The sequence below is a fragment of the Octodon degus genome, unplaced genomic scaffold, assembly GCF_000260255.1.
Source record: "Octodon degus isolate 3935 unplaced genomic scaffold, OctDeg1.0 scaffold00063, whole genome shotgun sequence".
Taxonomy (NCBI): Eukaryota; Metazoa; Chordata; class Mammalia; order Rodentia; family Octodontidae; genus Octodon; species Octodon degus.
This window is the reverse complement of record NW_004524639.1, coordinates 11494844-11503067: the sequence shown is the minus strand read 5'-3', so window position 1 is coordinate 11503067 and position 8224 is coordinate 11494844. Positions and strand designations below refer to the sequence as shown.

The 8224-nt window shown below is 33.2% G+C and overlaps 1 pseudogene; it reads left to right on the top strand.

Moving 5' to 3' along the window:
- Positions 1-837: 837 nt before the first annotated feature.
- LOC101590602 lies at positions 838-1703 on the top strand (annotated as a pseudogene).
- The last annotated feature ends 6521 nt before the right edge of the window (positions 1704-8224 follow it).

Sequence of the window (8224 nt, the reverse complement as noted above, 5' to 3'; positions counted from 1 at the left end):
TTTTATCATGGCAATGGACAGATGACAAATTAAATGGTAAAACAATACGAAATTATGAGCCAAATACAAAAGACATCTGGGACATAATGAGAGCAACAAATTAAATTTTTTTTTGTATTTTTAAGGAAGAGTGTACACGGTGTTCAGAGCCTCACTACTAGATCAGACTTGTAGTGATCTGCTTGTTTACAGCCTTCGAAGAGCTGGGATTACAGGCGCGCACCCCCATACCCAATCTCAATTGCCCCCGGGGCGGGGCCGGCATGGCAGTCCCAGGGATCGAATCTCCGGCCCTGGTACCTGCTTGCAGGCATTTTAATCCACTGAGCTATTTGAAGGGGCCTTAAAAACAACAAATTAATAAGAATAAGTTTTTGATGTGTAAGAAAATAGGATACCGACAAAAGTAAAAATAAAATCAAGAAAATATGAAGAATATATGAACATATAGTATACCAAATTTAATAATCATTTAGAATCTTAAATAGGAATAGTAAAGACTCTTTACAATATATTATATTTAGTCTCAAAAGTACAAAACAAAGAACACTAAGACTGTAAAAGAGAAGCATCATGCCACTTATAAAGATGATTGTATTAGAAAATTGCTGAGTAAAACTCTAAGAGGAAAGAAGGACATGGAAAAAATATATTTTCAACACTTAGAAAATAAATTACACATTAGTTTGCTCTATCCAGGGAATCTACACTGAAGAATGGAAAGTGAATTAAAGAATTCTTAAGGTAGGTACAAACAGACCGGCGGCGCCTTGGCTGTAGCAAGGTAAGGAGCTGACTTGGGGAGTTCCAGGCGGTGGGCGATGGCAGCGACCCGTGCCTGGACCTGCCCCGGCACGGAAGTGTCCTGGGGGCCGTGGGAAGCCGGAGACCGAGGTGGCATCCCGGCCTGGGTGGGGCAAGATGTTGAACATGTGGAAGGTGCGGCAGCTGGTGGACAAAGCCACCAATGTGGTTATGAATTATTCAGAGATTGAGTCTAAGGTTTGAGAAGCAACGAATGATGATCCTTGGGGACCTTCTGGGCAACTCATGGGAGAGATTGCCAAGGCTACATTTATGTATGAACAATTCCCAGAACTTATGAACACGCTGTGGTCCCGAATGTTAAAAGATAATAAAAAAGAATTGGAGAAGAGTTTATAAGTCTTTGCTGCTCCTAGCTTACCTCATAAGAAATGGATCAGAGCGTGTTGTTACAAGTGCCAGAGAACACATTTATGATTTGCGATCCCTGGAAAATTACCACTTTGTAGATGAACACGGCAAGGATCAAGGTATAAATATTCTCCAAAAGGTGAAGGAATTGGTTGAATTTGCTCAGGATGACGACAGGTTTCTTGAACAGCGGAAAAAAGCAAAGACAAATATGTTGGAGTTTCCTCTGACAGTGTTGGAGGCTTCAGATACAGTGAAAGATATGATCCTGAGCCCAAATCAAAATGGGATGAGGAGTGGGATAAAAACAAGAGTGCTTTTCCATTCAGTGATAAATTAGGTGAACTGAGTGATAAAATTGGAAGCACAATTGATGACACCATCAGCAAGTTCCGGAGTAAACATAGAGAAGACTCTCCAGAAAGATGCAGTGACAGCGATGAGGAAAAGAAAGCAAGAAGAGGCAGTCTCCCAAAAGTGAATTCAAAGATGAAGAAGAAACTGTGACGACAAAGAACTCGTATTAACCTAACAATGAAAAAATAATTTAAAAATACCTACACACAGCCAACAAAGAGTAGATAGGCCAATGAGAATTGATAAATAATAAAAAAGTAGAAAAATAACAAAATGGCAGTAATTGCACAAGTAATTTAGAAATAATTCTTAATATAAATGGAAATTGGGCTGAGTAGAGTAAGAGCTTGCCTGGCAAGGTCAAGAGCCTAAGTTTAATCCCTGGTTCCAAATATATATATATGAAAATAATTCTCAAATAAAAAGACACATTCTCATGAAATTGATTTGACAAAGTGTTCAATAGTTTACTACCTGCAAGCAAACAACTCAGCAGCAAATTAACATTAAAAGTGAATTAATGGAAAATATTATTGCATGTGAATGAAAGGCAAAAGCAACTAGCAGTAACTGTATTCATTCTTTATGAATATTTTTTCTCTTAATTCAATGAGAGGAAAGATTTGTACCAATAGTGTTTGGACAGGATATCATGTTTGCATCTTGTGCTATGAATAACTACTATGAAGACAACAATATGCAAGGTATTAGTTATTGTAACTGTCCTACCAACCTGTTTTGAAACTGTCTCATTGCTGAATAAAATGTAAAAAAAAATATGAAACAAAATTTTTTTATTTGTATATAATCATTTTTGGCTCATGTTTGTACATGCATATGACACACTCTAATTCATTTTTTCACCTCATAAACCATCATTCCCTTCATATGTTTATCCACTTCATGTTGGAGAAGGTTCTATCTTCCTATTTCTTATCTATCTTTTATTTTACTCTTTATTTTTACTTTGAATTTCAAAAAACTTAGTACTCCACGAAGATGAAATACTCAATCAAAAAATGGGGAAATTAAATAGATACTTCAGTGAAGAGGTAGAAATGGCCAATAAATACATCAATTTATGATCCATATTGTTTCCTTTAAGTGAATGCAAATTAAGACAGCAGTTAAATTTCAGAATATCCAAGAATTAATGGCTATCATCAATAAATCTAACAATAACTAATCAACTTTGAGGGAATGAAAAGGAACCCTTCTGCTTTGTTGTTAAAATATTTGAGAGAGCATAAAGATAAGAAAACAAAGAGAAAGGAAAGAAGGAAGTAACATCAGTGGGAAATCAGGAAATAGATTGTCCTTAATTGCAGATGCATTGATCCTCTATTCGGTACTCTTAAAGACTTTTATAGAAGATTTTTAATTACAATAAACAAATCTGTTAAGATGCAAAAACCAGTAAAAGTTATTATTTTTCTACATACTAACAGAGAAACCACTGTGAAACAAATTAGAATATGGTTCCACTAATAATGATTGGAAGAAATCCAAAAATATACATAAAAATGGAGTTAGAAGATATTTAGGGGAGCCATCAAGGTAGCTCACCAGTCTAAAGCTCCTGCTTAGGCAAGCTTAGGTAGGCTCAGAGGAACCACAGTTCAATCCCTGGATCGCTGACACCACATGCCATGCCAGGCACATCTTCAGGGCAGGGTGAAATGGCCAAAAAACAGAAAAGTAAAAAAGAAAGACATTTAGAATGAAAATTATAGGACACTAAAAGTAAATACACTAGATGATTGAATCACTTTTGTTGTTCATAGATTCCTACAATTAAGACTGCAAAGTCAAAAAAGCAGTGAGAACAATCCACAGAGATTAATACCATTTCCATCAAGATTCCAAAGACATTATTCAAAGAACTGGAAAAACAAACATTAAATTCATAGAGAAGTGCAAAGGACCCAGAATAGCCAAAGCAATCATGAGCAAAGACAGTAATAGTACAGACATCATGATAACACTTTTAAAATTATACCTCAGAGCCACAATGACAAAAACTGTGAGTTATTGGCAAAAATAAACCCAAAAGCAGATAAATAGAAGCAATGCCTAGAAATAAAACTATAGCACTCCTGAAATCTGATTTTTGATGAAGGTACTAAAATACATTTATGAAAAACAGTCTCTTAAACAAACTGGATAACCACATATAGAAGATTAATATTGGATTCTTATTTTTCATTCTGTATAAAAAGTTAATTCAATATATTTGAAAAAGTTAAGTACAAGATCTGAAATGTTGAACATACTACAATGAAAGAGAATAAATTCTTTACCTCAGTTATCCTAGAAAATATGTAAATGGGATTTCATAAAATTAAAAATTCTTCACAACAAATATAGAAAATAATACAGCAGAGAGTTGGTATAAAGAATGGATGGAAATTTTTGCTATCTATGTACCCAACAGAGGATTAATAATCTGAATATATAAAAAACTCACTGAATTGCAGATATTGTTTAATTTCTCGTTTAATTTTATCTGTGACCCATTGGTTGTTTATTATTTTAATGAGCAGAATATATTTATTGAGAGAAAGAAAGCTCCTGTCCAAGAGAGGGACAGGAGGGGGTCCCGAGCGGGTAGTTCCCCCGGAAATTTTTGTTTATTTATTTTTTGTCAGAACCGGGGATTGAACTCAGACCCTTGCACTTGCCACACAAGTGCTTATTCTACTGGGCCATCTCCCTGGCCCCCATTGGTTGTTTAATACGGTATTGTTTAATTTCCATATATGTATGGTGTTTTACTGGTTTCTTTTGTCATTTATTTCCAGTTTCATTGCATTGTGGTTAGGTAATATGCATGGGATGATTTCTGTTTTCTTGCATGCATTTAAGCATCACCTATACACTAGTATGTGGTCTGTTTTAGAAAATGACCCATATGCAGCTGAAAAAAAATGTGTATTTCACTGTGGTTTGGTGAAACACTCTGTATATGTCCACTAAGTCCATTTGTTCCATGCTCTGGTTCAGTTATGCTACTTCTTTACTAATTTTTTGTCTGCTTGACTTATCTTTTTGGGATAAGAGGATGTTAACTTCTCATGTTAAGTTGTGGTATTGAATATGAGATTTTTTAGAGTCAATTAAGATTTGTCTTAAGTCAGAGAGGATTCAGGACATAGGAGAACCTGTACTGTAACATCTAACTCAATTGTGTCCCAAATTTTCTGGTCAAGGAGATTATGGGGCCACAGAGGAAAATGATCAATGATGTAGAGTGTACCTAAGGAGAATCACATGGAGAGAAAATATTCTCTGAGGCTTTCACAGAGAGCAAATTGGTCAAGCAATGGCCATGACTCATCCACATGGCTGACAATGAAAAAGGATCTACACGCTGTGGTACAGGGTTTCGGGCTAAATCCTGAGGGAATTTGACTGACCTGGGCAGATACAAAAGTTACATTTCTTATTATATAGGTCTTGCTTTATCTTGGTCTTAACCATCCAGCAGAAAAGTATAAAAATGAAGTATAAAAAGTAAAGCCATGTTAATGTGCTGAGCTGTAAAAGGCTCAAGTCAACAACTTCTGACATTGCCAGTCCCATGGATAACCCACTATTATTATTATTACTGGACTATATTTTGCTGCATTCATGCACCTACAGTATTTAGATGGCAATAGAATACCCATCTTTGAGAAGTCTAAACAGAAAAGGTGATATAAATGAAGGACAATTTTGTAGTGGAAAAATATATATTTCTGTATATACAAAATAGGATAGATATACAACTACTTTCTCTTAGTTCAATGAGAAGAAAGATTGGTACTAATTGTGTTACTAATTTACATGCCATCAACAAGTGTATGAGGGTTTTATTTCACTAATCATCACAAGGATATTTTATTCGGTACTGTTAATCATGGCCATTATTGATAGCATGTGAAGGAAAGTCGGTATAGCTTTGCTTTGTATTTCTTCAATGGATAATCACGGAAGACATTTTTTAATGTTTCTATTAGTCATTCAGAATTTTTTATAGTAGTATTTGTCCTAGTTACTTGTCCTTTTATAAATCAGAATTTATTTTCTTTGTTGACAAATTTTGATTTTTTTAACTTTTTATGCTTTTTAATTTATATTTTAATTAATTTTATTGAGAAAGAAATAGCAATGAGACAATTTCCATAGGTTGGTAGGACAGTGACTATAGTCTACTGAGAAAATGTCAGCTTATTCTTACATTTGAAAATGGATTGGAAGACATTGTATTATACACATTTCTCTCTTGGATCACATGCTTGAAGGAAAACCAGTTATTTTATTATGAGAACATTCAAGTAGTCCTGTGAAGAGGCCCCAGCAGAAAGGCAGTAAGGATTCCTCTTAGTGATTAACATACCAGCAGTATGAGTGAACTACAAACAGGCCTGTAGACTGAATGTTTGGATGAAAACTGGATTAAAATCATAGGAAGTTCTCAATTAAATACTAGAAAAACTATCCTAAATTCATGAATCTCACAAAAAAAATGGGAAACTTAAAATAATAAATGTTTATTAATTAAAGCTTTCAAGTTTACAGAAGTTTATTGTACAGAAGTAAATATAGACAACTAAATTCTTTCCCTCAAACAATGCTATTGATAAGTATTCATGCATACTAATTTGTTAATAATAAATAGTCCTGCAAATCCGGTCTTACATTAATTGTCAATCAATGCACAAGGAGGATATCTTCATTTTCCTAGGAGCAGACAAATCCATACAACCTCAGTAATGCTAATTTATTTTTTTCCTAGGTAAAAAGGAGCAATCAATATTTTGGTCAATTAAATATTTCCCAATATACTTTCTCCAATTTTTGAATAAGTGCTTGTTCATCAAGAATATGCATGCACATATAAATTGTCATGACTTCTTGTCATTTTATTAGTTTCATGATTACTTTATTACATGGCTATTTAAATGGTCTCAACATCAAACACATTATTTCATTATACTAAAATTTATCACATAGAGCTATAGTTGTAGCTCAAAGATAGGGTGCTTGTCTAGAATGTTTAATGGCCTGTGTTTGATCCACAAGCAGCATAAAATTTTCATATAGCCCTTAGACGATATATCTTATGAAAGACATAGGAATTTTCTGAATATTTCTTTCAATTATTAAAAGTGATACACCGGATTTCTAACCTCTAAATCAATATAGTAAGCTTAGGGGAGGTACCCTAATAAGTCTCCACTGAACTCAGTGAATGTGTAACATTAAACTAATATCAAATGTTTTACTATTAATAAAAGTGCTATTATTCCCATCTGAGTCAGTAAAATCAACTCATTTTTAAAAAATATGTCTTGGGAATTAGCTGATAGATGAGATCCCAGAGCATTTGTAATTTGAATGCACTTACCTCAAAATACTTTCTTATTTATATGTAAAATACACCTGTTTAGCTTCAGTGTTCTTTTCAGACATTACCAAGTCAATTATTTGAATAATCTTGAGGTATATAAGAACATATGATACAAATAATACTATTTCTCCTCTCATTTAATACTATAATCTGATTTGGTAATTAAGAGTTCCATCCCTGGGATTATAAATGAAAGTTATCCTTTTAATCACACCTACAACACTTACCTTTGGCTGGTGAAATTTCCTAAGATAAATAACAACTCAAGGTATCAAACTTTTATCATCAGTGCAATATGGAAGGCAATGGATATCACCATCATAGTGCAGTTGTAAAGATTGAATAATATACATGATTTATATCATTAATGAATGTGAAAAGAGTGTTACATTACTCATATCAGAAAATAAGTTTTGAGTAAATGTTATAGCCATTATTATTATACTGCTAAAAGCAATAACACATTGCTTCTACTGAAGCTTCTGAAACTTTCCCAGCTCAAAGCCAATTTGATGAGATACAATTAATTTCATTATAAGAATATGTAATCTGTGTTTTTTCTAAGTTAAATACTGAATAAATTGTCAGTATTTAACTTAGAAAAAATAAGATAATCAATGGTATTATAGAGAGAAAAGCCACAGAATAAAAATCTGCATTGCTTTATTTTATGGTGTTAAGAAAATGTTAGTTTTAAATTTTTCGGTGGATCATCTCTCTTTAATATCCTCTTCATCATTATTTGTGAGTTTCTTCAAATACAGATGGACATGCAAGTTAAACGAAAAGATAAATTATTGAGAAATAGTCAAGGTGATAAAAACGTATTTATCTTTCTGAGGGATATTGGCAGATATTTGCCTTGCCACAAAAAGAAAACTATTTCACATTTACATTGCATTTTTATGTTTTCAAATGCAAACTTGATATTTGAAAATAGACATCAACCCATCTAAATTAATTAATTAGGATCTTTTTATTGTATTATAATTCATCAATTTTCCTTTTTGAATAATTATACCTATATTTCTATCTGAGTTACTTCATACCTTCCAATCAACAGCTATACAGTGAGTGATGCAGTTCTGTAACATAGATTCTAGATTCTTCAGTACTACGACTAAAGAATTGTAAGTTAACACATAATTCTAAAGAAAAAGTAGCTACATTTACTGACGTTAATAGGGGCATGTGCACTCAGAGTGAGTGAGTTCCTGCCAGAAAAAAAAAAAGAAAAGTGAAAAGAAAAGAAAAGAAAAGAAAAGAAAAGAAAAGAAAAAAAAAGAAAAGAAAAGAAAA